This window comes from Adiantum capillus-veneris, chromosome 3, assembly GCF_014529385.1.
Source record: "Adiantum capillus-veneris isolate H3 chromosome 3, ASM1452938v2, whole genome shotgun sequence".
Taxonomy (NCBI): domain Eukaryota; kingdom Viridiplantae; phylum Streptophyta; class Polypodiopsida; order Polypodiales; family Pteridaceae; genus Adiantum; species Adiantum capillus-veneris.
In genome coordinates, this window is record NC_140933.1 from 152,781,580 (window position 1) to 152,796,790 (window position 15,211).

Sequence of the window (15,211 nt, forward strand, 5' to 3'; positions counted from 1 at the left end):
TACCAACAACTCTTAGCAATTGTAATTTGTTTGATAATCCTTAAGGTTGATTTGATCAAGACATTACCAAATTTGGTAGTCTTCTATATGGTTGTGGGTGTATATTGTACCTTACAAAGGTTATATAGAGTACCAATGCATTTCTATGTAGTTCCAAAGCTATCTTGCATAGAAGCAAAGCCCCTGTGCAGTACCAAATTTGGTGTTCAATTGTATATTAGTAATTCCAAAGCCTATTTATAGAGTACCAAACCCTCACTCTTTACCAAAAACTAATTTTGTAGTACCAAAGTCTTTGTGTAGTACCCAAGCCTTTGTAAACCACCAAATTTGGTACTCTCCTGCATGCCAATGGTTGTACATAGTACCAAAAGCCTAAAGATAGTACCAAAATCATCCAATTTGGTACTCTCTTGCATGCCAATGGTTGTATATAGTACCAAAATCCTAAAAACAGTACCAAATATGAAAATAGTCTGCTATAGTACCAAAGGTTGCATGAATAGTACCCAAGCATCTTTGAACTAACCAATTTGGTACTCTCTTGCATGCCAATGGTTGTACATAATACCAAAATCCTAAAGACAATACAAAAAACTATCCAATTTGGTACTCTCTTGCATGCCAATAACTACATAGTATCAAAAGCCTAAAGACAGTACCAAATATGGAAATAGTCTGCTATAGTACCAAACGTTGCATGAATACTACCCAAGCATCTTTGATCTACGCAATTTGGTACTCTCTTGCATGCCAATGGTTGTACATAGTACCAAAAGCCTAAAGACAAAACCAAATATGAAAGAATCCACTTTGTTGTATTGGTTCTATATTGTATCAAAGAAGGTAGAAATGAATCATTTTGGTTACCAACATGACATTTTGGTACTCTGGATTTTTACAGTTTGGTAGACATCCAAAGATGGTTCTACAATACCATATTTGATACTGTCTATATAGTTTTGGCACTACTCCACGAGTGGCATTTTACCATGTGCATGAAGTTGGAATTTTCTAACCTTCTTTGTTTTGGTGCCATAGGTTGATGAGCTATACCAAAGATTCAAGAAGGCTCACCCTACAATGGGAGTGTCTCTTAGATGCTTTGAGGTACTAAAGCCATACTTTGTTCAAAAGTTGAAAGAGCGGTATACTTACTATTGTGTATCCCATGTGCAAATGCTCTATTTCAAAGGGTCTTTTACTCAGATGCAGAATTTTTTGTTGGGGCATCACGGGAAAGGTCACCTTTGCACTTGCTCCATATGTTATGGAAGTGATGATACAGGAGTGTGTATTGCAAACCAAGCAGTATGTCATCACATCATTGGTATGTGGGAATCCATCATGTGCCCAAAGCCTCCAAATAGTGAATACCATGCCAAGAAATGCTTGATGGGGGACTGAGTTGACACTTTGACATTTTGTTCCAATGAGATAACAGAGGATAGCAGGGATGTGTCTGTGAAGGTCTTCATGGATGCTGAAATGGGACAGGTTCATGCAAGTGGGAGTGAGAAGAAGAGAAAGGACTTGATTGTGCACTGGATGAAAAGTGCGGCTTTTCTTAGCCTATTTTCAACCCACCTCACAAGATTCATCAAGCACAACTTTGTCTTCCGCTGGCAAGCCCAATAATTCAAGGATTGTCTGCTCAAGTTTCCTAGCAATGTCATTGTATCAGTTATTGACTTTGTAGAGAATTTTCTTTTAAAATTCAGAATCAAATTCAGTCAATGTATTGGTGGTCTACTCAAGTCACAATACTTATGCATATCACTTATGTAAGAAATGCAGCAGGTGATGTTCAAAGACACTACACTTTTACATATCAGATGATAGGTAGCATGATATGTTGTTTGTACAACATTGTTTCATGCTTCGTGAGTTGGAAGCACACCCTCCATGCTAGAACCATACTCCTCACGAAGCTCTTCGGCTGTATAGAAAAACTTGGTCAGAAGAGGGTATTCCTCCATTTTGTTTTTTCCTACAATGTGGAAACACGAAGCTCATTAGACATGCCCTCATTATACCAAACCAAATACCTAAGCATGCTTCATATATGCCTTTATGTTGGAGACATTTCAATAATGTAAAACTCTACACTGAGATTTTGAACTGCTCTTTATTACATGGATTGCCTTGCCAATGCAAAATTTGGTACTTTATAGCACCAAATTTGGTACTGTAAAGTGCCTCATTTTATGTGTTAACCTTCACTGCCATACAAAGCTTTAAATTTGTGTTTGGATCATAGCACATATAATCGCATGCATGCAATGCAAAAATAAAAAGTCAGAACTCTCAAGATACATACTACACTTGCATGCATGAATGCAATTTAAGAAGAATAAAGATAGGGCTCAAAACCTTAAAACCTTCAAATCACAATATCTACGTTTCATGAAAGAAAATAATCTGTCAGTGACACAACACAATAGTGTACACATGCAAAGGAGGAACACCAACCTTTGGATTTTGTAGATGATCGAGTCTCATGCTCCCCAAAAACTGCTCCAGACTTAGTCAATTTCTCTACAGAGAAGCTCCCCTTGCTAGCTCTTGTGTTTGGGGTGTTGATGCTCCGAGGAGATTTTGTACATGTGAGGGGGGACCTTGCATCCATGTTCCTAGGCTTCTTCCCCTTGTTTGGTGACGCCCTGGCATCAACCTTCGTCATAGGCATCCTTATTGTGGCAATTGTGCACAGACTGAGACCTTGCTAGCTGGTGCTGCAAAGCCTTTGTTGCTTGCAAGAGAGGTGCAAAGCCTTTGCTTGAAAAGGCTTGACGGAGGTGATGTCTGTGAGAGAGATGCAAAGCCATTGACGTGGGACATACAATGATAGCCTCATCACATGAATTCAAATGTACAATTCCCATCCATGATTGCCCCACCCACGTTTTCTTTCAAAGGAGCCGTGTTTCAATTTGTAATACATTCCCTTCAAGAGTGATTAAATTTAGAGGACAAAAAGGTTCCCTCCTAGACATATGTAGAAGTACCAACTAGGTAGAAATGAGTCTTACAAGATGGTGAGCGAGCGAGTTTTTTTTATCAATGAAAAAAACGAGCGAGTCCCTTAATAAAGTTATTTGTAAACTAGAGAGATTTTCAAAAGTGATAAGGGAAAAGAGATGTTCCCAGAGTATGACAAAAATAGTTCAAGAGATTGAGTTGGCACATAATATTGCATTGTATTGTCTGTAGGAATCATCCTTAGTCCATGTAGCACTGGGGTGCACTCTTTGCAATGTAAAGTGGAGGGATTGGCCTACATCTATGCACTAAAAACAGGATGGAAGTATCACACTACAAGAAAACAAAAGACATCAATCATTAAGTTAACTTTCATTATTGAAAGGTGCACAAGCTCCAAAGTAGTTTCTTGCCTAGCTATCTCTGGATCTTCAGCCATTGAACCTAACCCAACGCCTGCACTCTTAGTCTCATCAACATGATTATCAAGAAGGTTGCGGCTCCTCTATGCCTATAAAGAAGGTTGAATGGCTACTATCCTTGCATTGCTATCTCTCTGCTCACAAAACTGCATTCTACTGTCTAGTCCTCCTACACCCTCAATCTATGCCGCCCTCCCCCCTTAGGACCCTCAATCTGCTCACCATTCAATAAGACCATAGGACCCTCAATCTTTGTCTCGTATATTGAACCCTTGAAGGTGATTGCATTGGGATTGAGGGTGATACATGGTTTTGTCAAAAGAGCTACCTAGGGCTCCCAACGGAGGGCTCGAAGCTGAGCCGCATGCACACCTAAAGGTTAGAGAGAGAGAGAGAGAGAGATGGATCTAAATATATTTGGTTCCATCAAGAAGTGAGACTCGTGAGAGGATCTATCTAGATTCCATTGATATAGACCGTTTAAAAAAACAAAAGAGACATACTTGATCACATTTCTATTATGTAAAAAAGGGCTCCCGAGCATGTTGGAGAAGTTGGACCCTTTTTCGCACCCATTCGACTTCTCCAACATACTCGGGAGCCTATTTTTTAAATGTAAATGTGATAAGTTGTAATGAGCTACTAATTTTTTATTTCTAAAAAAGGAAAAAATACCCCTCTAATTTGTGGAAATTCCCAAAATACCCCTCAAATTTCAAAAATTCTTAAAACATCTTTGTATTTATTTTGGTTGGATTGCTCAAGATTTTCTAATTTTTGTTTAGATCCATTTTTGAGTTACAAATTACCTCGCAAAAAGGCAATTATGTCTAAAATTAATGAAGGAATTCATCTCCAAAGCCTACATAACCAGCTCAAATTCTAGGTTTACCATCTTGTATTGATAGACAATTAGTCTTCTTATGAAAAGCTACATTTTTTCTATCTTTAAAGAAATTTAATCTCAAAACCAGGGTTATTTTGAAAATTTCAAAAATCTGAAGGGCATTTTGGAAATGTATGACTTAATATTGGGGTACTTTGGGAATTTTTGAAATTTGAGGGGTATTTTGGGAAATTTTGCAAACTTAAGGGGTATTTTTGGTAATTTTTCCTAAAAAAATTAAATAGAGTAGCAGTTTTGGATGTACCGTCGGTGGCAGTGTCGAACTGGTCATAGGAAGGGTTGCTTATGCCAACTTTATAAAAAAAACAAAACACCTGTGAAAGTACACGTTTTGATTAGTTTACTAAACCTGCTCAAACCAGTCCGCACCGGCGCGGACAAGTTTTGACAGGTTTTAGAAAGTCTTGAGAGTGGCAGGTCTCTATGAGTTTCCCGAGGGAGTACAAAGAGGTCTCCATTGTGACAAGTGATTTTCCCTATCAACAGTCAACTTCTTTCTCTCTCTTGACTGATCTTTGCTGGTAGAAATTTGTATTAAGGGAGCCATAGGCTGCGGTGCAGAAGGTTCTGCAGATTTAGGTATGCAATCCAGAGTGAGTTGATGAGAAAGCAGTAGAGCAAGAACACGAAGCTCATCAATGGTTGTTGGTGTGTTGAGTGGCAGTGGTCACTTGCTGGATAGATAGTGGGTTTAGGTCGTCTTTTAGAGTGAGCGCAAGCTAAGGGTGGGCAAGAGACAGAGTAGCCCGTGCTGCTAGTAAAGGATTGAATTATCCAAAGCATGGAAAAGGGCCCGCCACAGGTGCTGCAGGAAAGAGCTTGCGATGAAACTATCTATATATATATATATATATATGTATATATATATATATATATATATATATATATATATAGAGAGAGAGAGAGAGAGAGAGACTCATTTACACATGTAGCCATGAGTACACCATGGTTTGATACACAAAGAGGCACCTCGTATAATTGAATCGACGTTACAACAAACTTATTGTGTCTCTTAGTGCTTTCACACATGCAGATGAATACTACTTCTTACAAGGCACATTTGTGCATGCTCAATACATCGGTCAACATACCTTGTGAGAAGAAACCGAGTGGCATCCGTCGTCCATATGGGTTGGATAGGTAGAAGGGACGTGGAGGGACATCAAGAAGGAGTGGAGGAAGGTGCGGGTCTGTCTTAGTAGAGTGGAGCTAGCATTTGAATGCAAACAACAAAAGGCCCAATTGAATTCACGTCCACGTCATTTGCTTTGCCACAACCAGTCATCGGTGCATGCAACTGGCAGCTATGCCTATGGGAATGCATCCACTTGGTTGGGCGGCCCTATATTTATGAGCGGACCTTCTCATGGATGGGGATTTTCACACGCCTATGGGAAGGTGCTCTAAGGTAGACGAGCTAGAAAAATTTAAGCTAAGCAAGATGGGTAGACACAAAGCATTGGAAGATGGGGGAGAGTTGCTTTTGAGATGCCACCACAATGTGAGAACTCAAGCATGTATGGGATGGAACAACAATTTGATGGGCATTCTTGGACAGAATATCCCTTGTCAATTAGATGCTGGCCAAGAGCCTCATGTTTTCAAGATGTCTACAATGGGCCATCAAATTGGGGTGGACCCCGGGGGATTCACTATGATAAACTTACAGCACCACGTAAGTGCAGGGGAGGGGGGTTTTTTAACAAGTTACATAAGCGTATAAGCTAGGGGCAAGCCCCCAATAATTTATCTCTCAAGCTTAAAAATAAGGGAGGGGGGTATCATATTTGGGGGGGGGGGGGGGGGGGGGGGGGGGGGGGGGGGGGGCGATGTGTACTAGAACTTGGATGAGTTTAGGGGAAGTTTTTTATCAGGTCACATATAAAATTTTGCATCAAGTCGCTCATAGATAAGGGCTGATTTGGAGCAGGTCAAGGGTTGATTTACACCAACTTTGGATGGGTCAGAATTGGACGAGTAGCCAAAGTGCAGCCTGATTGGGTACATAGTTGGAAAGTCCAACTAAGACACATTAAGGACATATCATTAGAAGTGGTTCCTTAGTACATTATCGGTCACTATGCTACACACTCTTTGACTAGTTTTACTCAATTAGATTATGTGAGACCTAAATTTTATATGTAAGACAGGGGTATGATAGTTTTCTTCATTGACTGTCGTATAAGCGTAGAAAGGGGGGTCATATTCCCTAATATGAGTCGTATATAGGGGTGTTATCAAAGTTTTCCACTCGCAGGTGGCATCCCGTTTTGTATATAGAGTGAATCCCCCGGGAGGTGGACTTGTTTAATCGTATGCATGCTGGAGAAAACATGTAAGATATGTGAGTGCATCATTTCTTCAAAATACCTTGCACTTGCATCAATTTTCCAAGGGTGTTTCTCATATTTTCTTGAAAATTGGCTTTGCTCTATTTTCTTTGCTTGTTGATTGGAAAGCCTCGGTAGAAACAAAAAAGATCATCTTTTGGTACCACCAATGTATGCTTTGAACCACACACAAATCAGAGAATAGATGTTATATTGATAACCTCTAAGAGAAAGAGATAGATACACAATGTTTGCACACAAAACTTAGCACAAGAGATGAGAGAGAGAAATCTTACAAGAGAATGGCTTAAAATTGTAGCCGGCAAACTTTACGGCACCTCTTGTGGAGTAGAACATTAAATTTTATTATTTGAGTACCAAAAATTTGATAGTCGTTATCATATCTTACTTTTGAATAGTGAGTGAGAATCCAATAACAAAATCCATAGAATTGTGTTCCAAATGTTTTTCAAGAATGGAGAGAGGGTATAAAAGGACCAATTTCTTTCCTATTGCCGATTTAATCTTCTCAAACAAGATGATTCATAATATTTAACATCACTTTTCATAGTAGTCCAATAAAAATCATGAAATAAGTTCTAAAATGTAGCCGTAAATCCTCTACGGCTAGCATATGGCGGTTTACGCAACTCTTCAATGAGTAAAATACAAAAAGGGTTTGTGACACACAATTTTTATTTGAAATAAAGGAAATTTTATTGTAAAGTATATTCCAAAAATGGGTGCATAAAATTGTCAAACATATGCAACCATGTGGATTTGAAATCATCATCTTGTGTATATGTATCAAGAATAGAGTCAAATTTGTTACTTGTAATGGTTGATATATTATTAAGAGAGGGTCTTTGATGCAAAGCATTGGCTATAACATTCTCTTTACCAAGTTGGTATTGAATGTCGGGCTAAAAACTTTGAATAAAGGAAACCCCCTTAATATGTCTATCATCTATTAAGGATTGAGCTACTAAATACTTGACCTTCATATTAAGGTCAGTTTTGATTATCAAGTCAATATCCATTAGACAATGTTTCTAAATCTTTAAAGCACACACTACAATAGTTAATTCTTTGTCACATATACTGAACATTGATTCAGAAGGTTTAAATTTATAACTCGCAAAGGCAAGTGGATGATTATCTTCCATAAAAACTGCACCAATGCCTTTCTCACTAGCATCAGTAACAACAATAAGGAATGGTCTATCAAAATTAGAAAATTGTAGCATAGGTGCATCAGTTAAAACATCCTTGAGTGAAATCAATGACCTTTCTTGTAAATTAGTCCATACTTAAGGGGCGTTTTTATTTAATAGAAGAGTCAAATAATGAGATTTATAAGCAATATTATGAACAAACTTCCTGCTATAACTGCAAAGTGTTAGAAAATAGGGTGTAGCTAAGTAGATATTAAATTACTTTACTTCATGAAGAGAGATAATTTTCACCAACAAGAGAGATTAGAGAGAGAGAGAGAGAGATACGTGGTTCACCCAATGTGGGCTGCGTCCACGGCAAAGCAACCACTTAATGGCTATGCACTTCAATCTTGAAGTATATTACAAAGGGATTAGCAACCCTTTATGGAACTCCCGTCTTGCTTCCCTCTCACCACCACCACTTCACACTTTACCAACTCGCACACCCTTCAATGCACCTTCATTGATCCATTTTGTATGTAGAAGAGGCCTCCTCTATAGGCCAAAACCTACTCTCTCTCATGAGAGACGATTGTGTGTAGCCACCCTTATCAAAGTTGAACACTCCCATGTGTCCATGTGTAGCAACCTTTGTGTAGACAAGTCCAAGTAGAATTCCCCATGTGTCCATGTGTAGCCATCTTTGTGTAGACAAGTCCAAAAGTAGAATTCCCCATGTATCCATGTGTAGCCACCTTTGTGTAGACAAGTCCAAGTAGAAGTCGGCCACCAACCATGGACTATTGACCATTGACCACCAACGATTGACTATTGACCACCGGACAACTGGCCATTGGATGTCGGCCACAGATTGACTAGTTTTAGTCAATTTTTGATTGCCATCCAGCCAAGATATTCTAACAAAAAAGAATGTGAATTTTTGAATTTTTCAGTGAGTGATTTTTCTCATGCACGATGGCTTCTCCTCATAATAGGTCCTTACAAATGTGCATTTTTGAGACTAAAAATTACAAAGGGTAAATCATGCTCCATACTTAACAATCTCCCACTTGGAGACTAAACTCCACACCAAACCTGTGACTTGTGACTGCTTTCCATCCTAGCTTCTTGAATGCCAATTGAAGATGAGAAAAAGCTCAATTTATCCTTGTTGACCACCTTTGTAACATGTCTGCAAGGATTCTCACTCGTGTGCACCTTTCCTAGATTTAGCTGTCCTTGTTCCAAAAGAGTATGTATGAAGTGATATCTCACCTCAATGTGCTTTGTCCTCGAGTGGAAGGTTGAAGTTTTTGCAAGATGATGGCGCTTTGACTATCACTATGCAAGACACAATTGTCTTGTTTGTATCCAAGTGCCTCTAAGAATCTGTGAAGCCACAAAATTTCTTTTCTTGCCTCTGTGAGAGCTACATATTTTACTTTTGTGGTAGAAAGTGAGAGCACTTTCTGTAGCTTTGAAGCCCAACTTATTGTTGTGTATTGTGAAGACATAACCAATAATGCTCCTTCGAGTATCTTTGTCACCTACCATATCTACATCAGCATACCCTTGCAAGAAAATGTCAGTGCTTCCAAAATACAAAGCATTTGTGGTTTTCTCCTTTAGATACCTAAGTATGTAAAGTATTTGTGGTTTTCTCTTTTAGATACCTAAGTATCCACTTCACAGCTTGCAAATGCTCCTTACCTAGATCATCCATCAACCTACTTACAACTCCCATTGCATGTGCAATATATGGCCTTGTCCAGACCATAGCATACACTAGAGAAGCTACTGATATAACATATGGAACTTTTGACATATGGGCTATCTCGTCTTGTGTCTTTGGAAACATATCCTTGGTTAGTTTAAAGTGACTAGCCAAAGGTATAGAAACAAAGTTTGCATTTTGCATTGCAAAACTTTCTAGTATCTTTTTGATGTAATCCTCTTGAGATAGCTTTACTATCTTCTTTGTCCTGTCTCTTGATATCACCACGCTGCACTTCTCTACACTCGATTTCGACCACCGATGCACGCGTAGCATCAAGATAAAACTCTCACTCTCTCTCATACATAGAGTACGCTCACTCACACAGAAAAAACTTAAAAATGACAAAGGTTTTTTGCATTAATCAAAAGTGGTATAAATACCTTACAATCTCAAACCCTAATGTTCCAATTTAACCATTCACTCAGTCTAAATGTCAAAAATGGGATATAATCTGGAAGCTTCTGCAAGCCCCACTATTTACAAAGGTGATGATGATTTTTCTCAATTAAGGAATAATTACAAAAAATAATATCCTGCCGGGAAATCATCCTCCGTTGGGTGTGTCCAGCCGCCAACACTCCCCCCCTCCTAGTTCATGTCGTCCCCGACATGGCAGTAGAGTTGCTTCTTTAGTGGAGGCTTTCGCACATATTCAGAAGAGACTCATACCGCGCATGCTGGGCCAGTAATGTCGAGCCGAATATTTCTGTATTGATGGTGAAGAAACCGGTGTAGAAGGCTTCTTCAAAGGCCTGGAGGTGATACGAGGGAAAAAACATGATTCTCTGATAAAGGGCATGTATCACCTCATGAGAAGGCTGAGCAAACAAATCATATGCACATCTATATGTGTCTTGGAAGAAGAAGATGATGTCTATTGCATGTCTAGGTTTAAAGGTTTCAAAAACCGCCAGAAGGGTTTTACATATTTTTTTGAGCATGATGCAAGAGAGGTCAGGCGAGCCAGTGAACAATTTAATGGCGCCCGTTAGGGTTTTCACCATGTATTGCTCACTCATTCTCTCGCCTACCTTCAAGCCTGGCAGCTTTGGGTAGTTGAGCCATGTGGGTTGGCTTTTCTGCAGCAGTTCTTGTGCTTTCCAGGTCCGCATCCTTGGTAGAGGGAAAAAGCTAAGGTTGTCTCTGACTCTTTTAGGCGCCTCTACCAGATGAACTAAATACTGTGGGTATTTGGTTAGCCATGCCTTTCTCCACTTTAGCTGAGAGTCCACAATCAGCTTAACTCCTTCTGGTTTGGAGAGATCTGCTTTGTATAGTGGCACTATTGGCTCCTCTTTAATCCGTTTGTGTATTGTAGCAGCTTCATACTTGAGAAGAGGATATGGGAGAGAAGGTTGTATCCATTCATGCCGAATGATATTGGCATCTAACTTCTGAATGGTCATAGACTTAAATACTCTCTGCTCCCTCTCCATTGCTTCTTTGGTCTTGTCTTTTATTGCCGCTTCTATTGCCTTCTGTAGATTTTCTTCTTCTTCTTGTGTCAGATCGTGGGGTTCTTGTGATGGTCCCACAAGGATGTCCTCTTGCATAGTGGTGTCCACTGGATCTGACACATTTTCTATGTCAATGCCTTCCATTGTTGCTGGCCCTGTGCTCAAGTGTTGCTCTTCAGTCTGCTGTTGGCCTTTCATCTCATCTATCTGCTTCTGATATGCCTTCTTTTCCTGTTCAGCTTGATCTCCCATGTTCACTAAGAGCTCATTCTAATCTGCATTGGTTTTTTCAGCCTCTTCTAGCTTCCTCTTGGTGTCTTCATTTTCTGTTTCCAATCTCTTTAGTTCCTCGCCCATCTTCGTTTTCAAGACTTCTAGCTCATCTTTCATGGCCTTGTTCTCATCTTCCAGACAGTTTTGCATTACTAGGGAGCCCTCGGCCAGCATCAGTCTTTGTCTCTTCTCTAGTGTCAACTCCTTTTGGAGTTCCTTCATCTGTTCTTCATATAGATCATTCTCTGAAGCAGTGCCAGTCGAGATAGCAGATCCGACTTTGGCCGGAGATGCCCTTAGCCTTTGGATGGTCTGATCTTTCACTTTCATTTGATCTTTTAGCTCTATCACTTCATCCTGGCTTGCTTCATGTTCTAGCTCAGCCTTTTCCTTAGCATTCCTCAAAGTTTCAACCTCTTTGGACTCATCAGCAAGCTTAGTGTCAAATTGTCCCTCTCCTTCTCCGCATCTGTCAGTGATTTGCTGATTTTCTTGTATTCCTCCTCTGCTCTTTGAAGCTTTTGTTCTGCTGCCTGACTCTGTCGTTCCATCTCTTGGCATCTTTGTAGTGCCACGTCCAGATCGGCTTGCATCTTGGCTTGTTTCTCTATGTTCTCTTGGTCTTGTTTTTGTAGTGATTCCACTTTAGCTTTGATATGAACTTCATTTGTTTTGAGATTATCAATTTCAATCTCAATGGCCATCGACCTTGCTTTGACACCGGTGAGTTTTTGCATCACTACATCCCAATCATTGGTTGGTGGCTGTAGATCCACTGTATGTGTGGCATCTCCTTCAACTCCACTAACCAAGAGCTCTGCATATATTCCTTGGGTCTTGTGCTCGACAACTCAAAAGCTGCATTAGCTGCCTCTTCCCGAGAGTACCCAGCAGCTAGGAGATCAAGAAATATTCTATAGTTTCTTTCTTCTGGATCTGTCTTCTCGTCTTTTGGCTCAACTTTTGCCTTCTGATCTTCCTCTTTGTTCTTATCTTCCTTGGAATCTTGTTGCCCATCAGGTTTGTTCAACTCCTCCTTTTGTTGGGTTTGTGGAGGACTAAGAGGAGGTGGTGATGGTGGTGGGCTGGATTCTCGTCTTGATGGTGGAGTTGGTTGCTTCTTCTTGAAATCCCGATCCACCTTTGTTTTCCTCTCTCTTTCTTGGCCTTCCTGCTCTTCTAGCAGCTGTCGTGTCACTTCATCCACCTCTTCTTCTATAAACGATATATTTGGGATATTCTCCGCTGTAGCATCTAAGATCTCAAAGTTCTTGATATAATCTTCAAACCGATCCCTTTGAATCCATCAAGATGATCAAGACATGACCTCAAGAGATGGCTTTCATAACTCGCTCAAATCCCCTTTTAGCGCTCTCTCGGCTCTGAAACTTTCCATCAGTCTTTCTAGCCTTGCCGCAATCTATGACTTTGTTTCCTTGATTGGCACCTGTAGAGTTTCTTTCTTTCCCTTGTTTGGCTCTGGCGGCTCTTCTAGAACTGTCTCTAAACGGCGCTTCAACCTTGTGGCTACCCTGGGCGCCTTAGGAGGTTCTTCTTCTTTGTCTTCCTTCAGCTTGAGCCAATCATTTTGTGAGGGAGGTAGAGGCCAGCTTCCCTTGGCATGCAATGCTCCATATACGACTTTTTTTATCAACTCACCAGGTACAATATAGGTGGGATTTTTGGTCCCCATCTTCACAAGATTGTCATGGATGTAAGTGGCATAATTTATCTCTTTTGGTTTGCTCTTCTGCATTTGCCTAGGTGAAAGTGGTGGCAATAGCTCCAAGTGGTATCCTGTATTTCTGTGGCCGCTTGGTACACATGTGGAAGTATTGATTGTATAGTTGGGTCATGATAACCACCTTTGGGTTTGCAATATCTTCAAATGTATAGTTATTCTTCTTTTCCGAGTAGACCTTAATGTCATCTCGCCTCTTTGTCACACTGTCTCCTTTGTTGGAGATATCAAGTGCTGCTGCCACCACCTTCTCTGTGATGACAATCATTGTATTAGGCTTGCCTTGCAGATCTGTAACTCGGGCTATGCCGTCCTCTTTGATTGTGGTGACAAATTCCCACACTCTTTTACTGAAAAATTCATTGAGCTCTCGAGGTATCATGGGTAGCTCCACTGCATTTCCCTCCGGATCTTTAAATACTCCTTGGTAGATTCTCAGATCATTGGTCTCTAGCATGTCATCTTGAATCCACGTGCTTGTGGGCTTCAGGGTTCCCTCTGGGATAACAAAAGGCTCCACTTCTTCTAAGTAGTTCTTGACAGTCATCCTCTTCTTCTTTGCAGGTGATTTTGTTGCTGCCATGGATCTTGTTGCACTCAGTAGTCCAAAGTTAGCGTTTTTTACATATTAGCTGATAAACTGAGTTCTGACTACCCAAATGACTTGAAAATTGAAATAAGAACTCAAAAGGAACTAGGGAAACCCTACATGTGCCCACAGTAGATTTTTGGCTTAAAAATAATCATGTAGACATCCTACGCGTAGGATGTCTACCTTCTCTGTTTTTGGTGAAACTTGACAGGCTTGTGGCCCTTGACATGTGCAACATGGCTATGTACTTGGAATTTGGTTTGGACATCAAAAAGTGCAATTTTGAGCAAATTTTGGATTTTGGCTCACAAATTGGGTAGGATGTCCTAAACAGGTGGCAAATGATATTCAATTGGGTTGAAATTTGATATATAGGCTTCTTATACCATGTAAATGGATCCCATGAAGTCAATTCCTGCACAAAAGGTCAATATGACACTGGAGACATCCTACGTGTAGGATGTCTATTTTCTCAAAATGACTTGAAGTTGGTTCTGTGGGTAGCCCTTAGCATGTAGAACATGGCCCTGCTCTTAGATTTTGATTTGGATAAGCATTGGTGTTGTTAAGAGCATGTGTAGTGTTTTTAGGTTCAAAAAGTGCATCCTGGAGGTTTTGGGGGCCAAATGTGATGGGAATGGCTTGAAATTTGATACATGAGCTTGTGAAGGTGTTATAAAGACATCTGGAACTCAAAAACACCACCTGGAGGTCAAATAGGTCATACAGACATCAAGTAGGATGTCTATTTCATAATTTTCATATCTGACCCCACAGTTAGCTTGGCAATGTGCTAATGAGTATATTGTGCAAGTTTCATGTGATTTGGACTAGTTTGGTAGGTCTATGACCCATTATTGCCTCTATGATCTGACTTTCCATTTTTTGATGCATATGAGGTCAATTCTTGTCCAAATGTGATGAAACTTGATGGCTAGCATGTAGAAGCTGTGTATGAGGTGAGATGTTGAGTTTGGTTCCCAAACATGGCCTTGAGACATCCTACACGTAGGATGTCTCCTGATGAAATTTATATGAGAAATGCTACTGGTACATGCCCTGAGCTCCCCTAAGTCCCCTTTAAGCCCTATTTCAATAAAAAAAGTCAAATAGATAGATAGAAACTCCCTGTTTGGCTTTCAGAGGCTATGAGCCATTTTCTGACTCTTGGAGTGCTTTTCGGCAATGACATTTCTTGATGTTAGTCTCCATAGCTTCATGGTTCCTTGGGGATCCTTGCCATATGGTTTTTGTTGGCTTTGGCTTCACCAGAGCTCCGTTTGGCAATTTGTCGTTGTGGAAGCGCCCGTGGTTGCGTTCACACATCGTCGATGACTTGTGGTAGTCTACCACCATAGGACTTGGTTGTTGATGGTCCAGGAAAGCCGCTCGTGAAGTTTGGTGGCAAACAGACATCCGGTTTGGCCGTGAGAGCTAGTTGACGCTTTGTGTGTCTGATGTCGTTTCTGAAGCTTAGTACCGCTTCGGGTCGCCTTATGGCCATGTGGGCTATATAGCCTTGTAGAGCATGTCGAGATGCTCCTACCCATGAGTTTTGGTAGCATTTGGGCGA